Source organism: Macaca nemestrina, chromosome 12 (assembly GCF_043159975.1).
Source record: "Macaca nemestrina isolate mMacNem1 chromosome 12, mMacNem.hap1, whole genome shotgun sequence".
NCBI lineage: Eukaryota > Metazoa > Chordata > Mammalia > Primates > Cercopithecidae > Macaca > Macaca nemestrina.
The window spans coordinates 129,981,323-129,991,066 of NC_092136.1; the positions used below are offsets into that span (position 1 = coordinate 129,981,323).

At 45.9% G+C, this 9,744-nt stretch overlaps 1 pseudogene; it reads right to left on the reverse strand.

Annotated features, from left to right (window-relative positions):
• Positions 1–6,022: 6,022 nt before the first annotated feature.
• LOC105476185 (bcl-2 homologous antagonist/killer pseudogene) lies at positions 6,023–6,951 on the reverse strand (annotated as a pseudogene).
• Between the last annotated feature and the right edge of the window lie 2,793 nt (positions 6,952–9,744).

The window sequence follows — 9,744 nt, forward strand, 5'->3', positions numbered from 1 at the left end:
CACTCTTGGAGTCATGCATTCCATGAGTTTGGATAAATGTATAATGATGTGTACTCATCATTATGGTATCAAAAAGAATGGCTTCATTGCCCTAAATATCTCCTGTGCTTTGCCTATTAATCCTTCCCTTCCATTAATCCCTTGTAACCACTTATCTTTTTACTGTCTTTATAGTTTTGCCTTTTCTAGAATATCATATAGTGGAGTCATATAGAATGCAGCCTTTGCAGATTGGCTTCTTTCACTGAATACACTAAAGGGTCCTCCATATCTTTTTGTGACTTGATACCTCATTTCCTTTTAGTGCTGAATACAATTCCGTTGTTGGTACGTACCACATAATTTTTATCCCTGTAACTACTGAAGGACATCTTGGATGCTTCCAAGTTTTGGCTATTATGAATAGAGCTGCTGTAAATAGGTTTCTGAGTGGACATAAAGTATTTAACTTATTTGGGTAAATACCAAAGAGTATAATATATTTTTACCATATAATTGCTGGATTGTATGGTAAAAGTATGTTTAGTTTTCTGCCAAACTGCCTTCCACAGTGGCTGTACTACTTTGCATTCCCACTAGCAGTGAAATAGAGTTTCCGGTGCTCCACATCCTTGCCAGCATTTGGTGTTGTCAGTGTTCTGGATTATTCACCATTTTAATAGGTGTTTAGTGGTATCTCATTATTTTAATTTGCAATTACCTAATTATATGATGTTGAGCATCTTTCTATATACTTATTTGCCATCTGTATATGTTCTTTGGTGAGGTGTCTGTTTAGGTCTTTTGCCCATCTTTTAATCAGGTTGTTCATTTTCTTATTGTTGAGTTTTAAGAGTTCTTTATATATTATAGATAACAGATATTTATCTGATATATCTTTTGCAAATATTTTCTTCCAGTCTGTGGCTCATCTTCATTTTCTCTACAGAGTGTTTTGCAGAGCAGAAGTTTTTAATTTTGATGAAGTCCAGCTCATCGATTCTTTCTTTCATGGATCATGACTTTGGTGTTGTAGTTAAAAAGTCATCACCAAAAACAAGGTCATAGGATTTCTCCTGTGTTACATCCTAAGTATTTTAGAGTTTTGCATTTTATTGATGCACTTTAAAAACTTTCTATGGCTTCTGAAACTCTTGACTCATTTTCCCCAATGTCCTCTCCTTCTGGCCTCTTCTTTAATGCCCCTTCCCACCCAAGTAAAGAGTAGAGATTGCATCTCAACTCCCAACAGATGTAAATTCCTATACAATAACAGATATACAAGAAGAATATTTAACTCTAAGTAAGTCTGCTGGGAGCTGCTGGGAGACCAAGGCCAACAGGCCAGTCCTTATTTTCTGGACTATTTTCTTCAGACCAGCTTTTTTAATTACTGTGCCTGCCATCGATGCCCTGCCCACCCTAACCTCACTCTTGGCTTCTCTCCAGTTCTGTTTGAGTCATGAATCAACTCAAACGGAGCTGGCTTTTGAACGCTTTTGGTCAAGACTTCTTGTCCAGTGCTTCTAAAATGTTGACAAAGTTCTGGAAATCACAGCTGTGAAGCTGACTTGTGCACTATGTTTCAGTGAAAAGTTCTGAAGAAGCTGTAAGGAACAGTTCCATGAAAATCTCCATCCCCTCCGTGCCCACACTAAGGTTATGGGTTATGCCTGAGTGATCTCAGCATCATTTTGATCCAGTTTGCATCTAGGGACTGATTGCCAATTTCTTTCAAAATCCTGGGCTGACTGCATAAACCCAAGAAAATTTGGCTTTTATTCCCAGTTGCCTTGATTTTTGGCTTTGCTTTTGTTATGTGCTATGCTTAAAACTTTTTTTAGGGTTCCATAGATTTAACTTTGGCTCATGCGAGTAAGTTTTTGCATTGTGGCCCTGAGGAACCAGAAACCCATTAGTGCAACCAGGAAATGCTTCTGAAGAACAGGATATTCATCCTTCTGAGGCAAGGTTCAAGATTGGATAACTACTGTATCCCTCAACCCCAAAGTGACTATGGAAGAAGCTGGTGTACACTTAGCTGAAAGGATGGAGTTGAAAATGAATTATGGTATCAGCCAAGATGGGGCAGTGGTGAAGGCAGTGCTTTGGGTTGTTAAAAAATTTAATCGGGGCTGGACATGGTGGCTCATGCCTGTAATCCCAGCACTTTGGGAGGCCAAGGCGGGCAGGTCACATGAGGTCAGGAGTTTGAGACCAGCCTGGCCAACATGGTGAAAGCCCATCTCTACTAAAAATACAAAAATTAGCCAGGCATGGTGTTGCACATCTGTATTTCCAGCCACTTGGGAGGCTGAGGCATGAGAATCGCTTGAACCTGGGATGTGGACGTTGCAGTAAGCCAAGACTGTGCCACTGCACTCCAGCCTGGGCAACAGAGCAAGACTGTGTCTCCAAAATAATAATAATAATAATAATTGGGATGCCATTAGGCTAGGGTGGCACCAGTGCCTCGGGTTCATATGTAAGCAGACTGAAGTCCAATGCAAACAATAAAATAAGACACAAGCTTTATCAGTCAGAAACATCAGCTAAACTCAACTGGGAGCTTTCCATTGGATAATAAGACGAACACCTGGCTTTAGCTACTCAACTGATCAAGGATTTTGCTTTTGCATCCAGCCTATAAAAGCCTCTGCTCACGCTGCTAGGGTAGAGCTTGCTGAACCTCTTCCAGGTCTGAGTGTTGTCTGATTCATAAATTGTTCTTTGCTCAGGGAAACTGCTGAATTTAATTTATCTGAAGTTTTTCTTTTATCAGGGAGGAGAAACACTGCTCCTTCCAGCAAGCTGTATGAGGAAAGGACTGCTAACAAAATTCTCAAGTAGTATTAACAAGGATTGTTAAAATATAAAGTACATGTGATTAATTGGTAAGCAGATAGACAAGAATGTATTAGAAGAGAGAAAGGAATGGCTTTATAGAAGTTGCTCAACAATAGCATTGAAGCAGGTAAAAGAATCACCCCTGGGGAATGGAGGAGGCGGGGAGCCTGGAGAGGGAGGGATGTGGCAGGTTTTTCAGACTTGACTCTGGGGTCAGCCGCAGACTGGTTCCATCATCATCACCAGGGAGCTTAAGAATTTAGCTCAAAGAGTCTGATTTTCTGGGTTGGGTTAGGATCCAGGAATCTGTTTCAAAATGAGTCCCCTCTCCAAATTCCCAGGTGAGGCTGATAAACATCCAGATTTATGAAGTCATTCGCTGGAGGTCTGTGACCTACAGCCCCGGGCCCAATTCAGCCTGGAGCTTGTTTTTTATTTTTTAACTTTATACACTTTTTTTTTGTCTTTGTGTGCAGTCTTCATTTCAACTATTTCTTTTTTCTCTTTTTGAGATGGAGTCTTGCTCTGTTGCCAGGCTGGAGTGCAGTGGTATGATCTTGGCTCACTGCAACCTCCGCCTCCCGGGCTCAAGCGATTCTCCTGCCTCAGCCTCCCGAGTAGCTGGGACTACAGGCGCCTGCCACCACACCCAGCTAATTTTTTAGTAGAGATGGGGTTTCACCATGTTTACCAGGATGGTCTCAAACTCTTGACCTCATGATCCGCCTACCTCAGCCTCCCAAAGTGCTGGGATTACAGGCGTGAACCACTGCACCCAGCCTCAAATATGTCTTAAAACACCATAGTTATTCCTTAGGACAAGAGCAAAGATCACCCCATGCAGAAACTCAGCAACTATATACAGAGCTTTGCAGAACACAGACAGTTGCTAAAGGCTGGCTGCTGGTCAGGGAATGGCATTTTGAGTGGACTCAGGGAACAAAAAGAAACCAGGCTGGGAAAGGGCAAATGCTCAGCTGAATTAAACTTCAGCTTCCATCAGGGCATATCTTGTGATGCTCACAGGCTCTGTTTCTAGAAGGTTTGGGTTCAGCACAAGATTCCATTTGTCTACTTAGCTACACCCCCAGCTGACGTGCCAAGAGGTCACTGTCACTCATGTTCCTGGCCAGCCAAACTCCTGCAGCAAAGAGTCCCAAATTGAGGATTAAGTTTCTCTGGAAATCAGTCCTATCAGTGGCAAAGCCATAGCTGCCATGGAGCCAATTTCCCACATTGCCCAGAATTTTGGGTGCTACATTTGCTGAGCTGGCAGTGCTCACAGTGACCACTGGAAGCCATAGTAGTGCTTTTAGGCTCTGCCAACTTTAAAAAATGGATACGTAATATTTGCACAAATTTATGGGGTACATGTGATATTTTGATACATGCATTGAATGTGTAATGATCAAATCAGGGTATTTAAGGTATCTATCACCTTGAATATTTATCATTTCCTTGTTTTGGGAACACTTCATATCCTCTCTTCTAGCTATTTTGAAATACACAATATGTTGTTGCTAACTGTACTCACCCTATTGTGCTATTGAAAACTAGAACTTATTCCTTCTTTATATTTGAGACAGGGTTTCACTCAGTCACCCAGTCTAGAGTGCAGTGATGCAATCATAGCTCACTGCAACCTCAAAGTAAACCCCTGGGTTCAAGGATTCTCCCACCTTAGTCTCCCAAGTCGCTAGGACTGCAGGCACGTGCAGCTGTTTTTTTTTTTGTTTTTTTTTTTTAATTTTCTGTAGAGATAAGGTCTTGCTATGTTGCCCAGGCTGGTCTCAAACTCCTGGGCTCAAATGATCCTCCCGCTTTGGTCTCCCAAAGTGCTGGAGTTAGAGGTATGAGCCACTGTGCCTGGCCAGAGCTTATTTCTTCTCTCTAACTGTATGTTTGTGTCCATTAACTGTCCAGTCTTTATCCCCCTGTAAGTAGTTTACAGCTAAGAATGTTTTTACATTTTTCCTCTGTTTTTTTTTTTTTTATGAGATTGCACAGTTTATTTCCAAACACTCAGAGGATAGGGAGTGGTCTGTGGGCTCCATCTGCCTCCCCTCCCTGCATTTGGCTGAATCAAGAACTTCTCTCCCCTCATCCCCAACATCCTAGGCTGTGCCTGATAGAGAAGGCACTCTCACGCCCACCCCGAGGAGAGACCCAGACAGGTGAGGAGCATGGAGGGTGGGGGGACAGAGTTCAGGTATTCACAGTTCCCCCATCTCCACCCCTGGATTACACTGTGCAAAAGCCATGAGGGAGGATCCCACCTCTGGGATTCCTAGTGGTGTTGATAGTCCTTCTCCCACTTAGGCCTTCCAGATGAACTCCCTACTCCTTATCCCTGAAATAACAAACCAAGTCCTAAGCCCTGTGGTCTGGGCAAGGAGGGGCCTTAGCACACCACTCACCCGAGGCCCCCAGGGATCAGGGGAGGGCCTTCACCTGTAGTGAAAGGGTCGGGAGCAAGTGTCTATAAGGAGAGAGGAAGGGAGAGAGCTGAGAGGACCTTGGGAGGCAGGCTTGCAGGCTTCTGACAGATAAGTTCAGACAGCTCTGGTCTGTTACTCCACCCCGCCCCACACCCCAAGCCCAGAATCCCTGAGTCCAACTGCAAAGGCAGTACGGCCAGAGGGAGGAATGGGGGCAGGGAGAGAGCTGGGCAGGACCTGGTCCTCCTCTCCCAGTCAGTCCTGATCCTGGGACGCATGATGCTTAGGGAGGGCCAGGACCAGCCTCAAGTACCAGCTCTTAGGCTCTGATCTTCCAGAACAGCTGAATCCTGGGGAACATAGGGTAGACCCACCAACCCCCACACCCCAGATGTCCCGGCCTCGGGTAGGATGGTGGGAATGGGCTCTCCCAAGGCTATTATAAAAAGCTAAAACCGTTGAACACTTCCAGGGGAGAAGTGGCTCCCAGTCTCTCGCCCCCACCAAGCTATCAGTCTCCACAGCACCTAGCAGACAGGGCTAAGGAGGTCCCAGAGAGTCAAAGGAGGAGGGCACAGCCCCTAGCCCCAGAGAGAGGGCCCACTAGCATCAGGTGATGTTGAGGCACCTCTGCAGCCTGACTGGCCCCCACGCAGGGGCCCTCCGAAGCTGGGGTGCACACTTGCTAAAGCTTCTGTGCTTTTGAAGGGCAACCCCTGCACGGGAGCAGAGAAGGCAAAGACTTAGCTTAAGTCCAGGCAGGGGTCACAGCTGGGACCCCAAAGGACACCCTTGGGGGTCATGATTTGAAGAATCCTTGTACCACAAACAGGCCCAACAGAACCACCCCCAGAATCACCAGCACGTTCAGGATGGGACCATTGCCCAAGTCCAGGGCTGCCACCCAGCTGCTCCTCTGCGCGATCCACCAGGCGATGCAGTGTTACAGCATGAAGACCACGAAGCGGGTCACCTGGCCCAGGAAGCCAGTCAAGTCGCGCTGGTAGACATGTAGGACCAGATGGTAGCCGAAGCCCAGGAGAGCCACCACACGGCCCTGGTTGATGCCACTCTCAAACAGGCTGGAGGCGATCTTGGTGAAGTACTCTGCTGTGGGCTGCAGGTGCTGCAGCATGGTCTAGAATTCCGAGTCATAGCGCCGATCGATGTCATCCCAGATGATGGCGATCTGCCATCCCACCTGCCCCACGGTGCTGCTAGGTGACCATCTCTGGGTCGGCAGGGGCAGCTGGCCCTTCAGCCTCCTGTTCTTGCTGATGGCGGTCAAAAACCTAGTTGCGGAAAACCTTCTCCATGTCCCGGGTTACCTGCTCCTCAGAAGCAGAGGGCAGGGCAAGCTCTCCGCACTCCTGCCTGGGAAACCCTGGGCCTTGCCCTGATGCCATTTTTCAGGTCTCAGTGGAGGACAGTGTCAGCCTCCTGGGATCCTGGCCCAACCCGCATGGGTCAGCAGGGCAGAGATGAAGGTCCCAAGGGGCTGGAGGCTGCTGCTCCCAGGGGCTGGGTGGGAGCCTGGCTTCCAGGAACAGGCGTCAGTGCATTCTTGGCATCTGGATGTAGCCTTTGCTTGTCCCTGTGCGGCCCGAGGGACCCGCGAGATTCCAGTGATCATCTGTTTTTTTACATTTTTAAAGCGTTGTAAACAAAATAAAACAAACAGGAAGCAAAAAAGAATACATGACAAAAATCTAAGAGGCCTGCAGAGCCTAACATATTTATGATGCTACCTGGCCCTTTATGGAAAATGTTTGACTATTCCTGGCTTAGGTAGGGAAAATTAAATAAATAAATAAATAAATAAATAAATAAATAAATAAATAATAAGTAAGTAAGTAAAGATTTTTCAACTGGTGAAGAGGTAATGAGGTCTGCAAATTTTCTACCATAGGTCACTCTCCACACAGGCAAGGGACCCTTTGCTGTGAGTGTGGTTCTCGTTGGAGTGGGACGCACTGTCACTCTTTAAACAATGTACTGTGTGTGCCTCAGGTGCTGCAAGGCACTGCTATGCTCACATTGACGCATTAAGGCTCTGGCTAAGGTAGAGATCAAATGGGCTGCCCACTGAAAGGGGTAGTTCAAATTATTTCAACTTCTCTTTTGTTTAGCTAGGGAGGGAGAAAGCAGATTAGGCCCTGGAAGTTCAGGGGGAAAAAAAAATACCAGTTACACAAACATAAGGTGCTTAAGCAGGCACTTGTTGTCCTGAGATGAAAGTAGAACCATCCTTTTTGAAATATGGCTTAGTAAATGCTTTCTTACCTTTCAGTGCACAGACCTGAACAACAGGGAGGTGGGGAGGCATCTGTTTGTGAAAGGATCTGATCCCAGAACTCTCTTGAAAAGGAAGGGCCCAGCTGCCACTAGACTGGTTGCTCAGACTCAAGATAATGGCTGAGGTTGTGGGCCAGGGCTGGTGTTTGGGTCATGCGTGTCCCTGCACCTAGTTGTCCTGCTGAGGGATTATGATTTGGGAAGCAACGGTTCAGGGTGGACTGTGACAGAATCTCTGTGACATTGGTGCCCATGTGGTATCCCCCAGCTAACGTCCACCCAGAAATCCATTCTGGCTGCAGGGGCAGATGCTGACTACAGGGTGTGTCATCAGAGCAGCATCCTGTGAAACCGGTGAGCCATTTGGTCAAGGGCAGGGTGAATCTGGGTTGAGTAAACCCTGGAGTTCCTGGAAGACACATGGACACAATCACCTTAAGAAAGAGATACTAGGCTTTTTCTGCTAGAATGTCATGGGCTTGAACAGTTTGCTAAAAATCCCAAGGCAATATTTTTACCCTGAGTTTGCATCGCTTGGCCACACATACTCATTCATTCATTCCTGTACAGATACACAGATGGGGGTTTAGAGAAGTGAAGAGGCTTGGCCACATCACACACTGGGTGGAGTGTAGGAATCTAAACTCAGTCTTGTGTGTTTCCAAAGCCTGCTGTCTGTCCACAGTACCCTATTGCCTCTTGTAGAGTCATAGATTATTAGCGAAGTCTCACAAATTATTCACCATTTTTGAGTGAAAAACTGAGACTCAGAGAAATGAAACAACTTGTTTAACTAATTACCAGAATTCCTACAGACCTGCCTCCAGATTGAGGGAGTCTGAGTTGCCATAAGGTTCTAAGAACTTCTTATCAAAGGAACTGAGAATGTCAAATGGAGTGAGTTGAAATCCATGGGGACAAAGAAGCATTGAAGGAAAAGTGAGATTTGCAAAGTGAGCCACATTTTGCTTTTCCTAATGACCTGTTTGTTGATGTCCTCTTTGAAAGGGCTTCCAGGAGGCTTCCAGGGCTTTCAGGAGGTATGAGCTGCTTTTGGCAGTTTAACCCCAGAGATTGCCTATTTATTTATTTAGCGCTTTAGACATTAACTTGGCTAATATAAAGCAATTCCCCTAAAGTTTGGAGTTCGTAGACATAGGCCAGGTATAGGGAAAGTAGTCTTCTCCACTCAACTCATGACCCCAAAAGAGCATGAGTCTAGGTTGATCCCCAGCCACTGGGTACATCTGTAACTTGACTACACTGATTTCTCAAATAGCTCAGCTACAAATGGCAGTGGAAGAGATGCCCAAGAAGGGTCTTGAAATAAATGGAAATCTTTCATTTCCTGTTCTGGTCTCTACCCGACAAGCTGACACTGCCCAAGGGAGGCCCCCAAAGCCCAGTGTTCTCTGCGAATCAGAGTCAGTTTTCAAAGCACTGAAGGTATAGCCCAGGCTTTCTTACATGTGTAGCTTCCTGGTGTATGACATAGAGAATCCCTGTGTAATTCAGTTTCAGAAGATTGTACAGCACGTGCCTGGAGAAGCTGCCAAGTGCTGTTTGACAATGCTTGAGGGCAGGATCTAATAACCTTTCTGGGGTAATTTAGGCAAGGACTTTCCTAGAGGCAGAGGATGAACTGGGTGCCCTCTTTCATCTTTTGGCTTTGAGAGTTCAGAGTTTTGCCTGCAAGAGCAAAGTAAAAGGTGACATGAACTGAATTAGTATGGGCAGCCTGTATACCTGGGGGAAGTCAGGCTGGGATTATTCAGACAGTTAACCCTGTTTCTAGCTTCACCTTCTTACCTTAGTAGATACAAATTTGGTTAAGATATACAGGCAGAGTGGACACTCTTTGCCTTTTATTCTAGCTTGGCCTATCCCTGTAGTTAGAAAAGAGCAGCAGCTTGAGTCTAGTCTATTCATCCACGAAGGGAGGGTTATTTCTTTGCAGGCTTATTGGTGAAATACTCAAAGAAGATTAGAGCCCTCAAGAGGCCTTAAAGAATTTCTTGTTCAATGCCCTTGCTTTCAGGGGAAGCAAATGAAGTTCAGAAAGGCTACACGAGGAACTCAGGGCCCACATGCCATGGTAGGGGCAGGGCTGAGCTGAACCTCTGATCTTTAGGTTCTCAGGCCAGTAGGTTTACAGCTTGCTGCACTGTGTCCTGTTGCCTTTGTA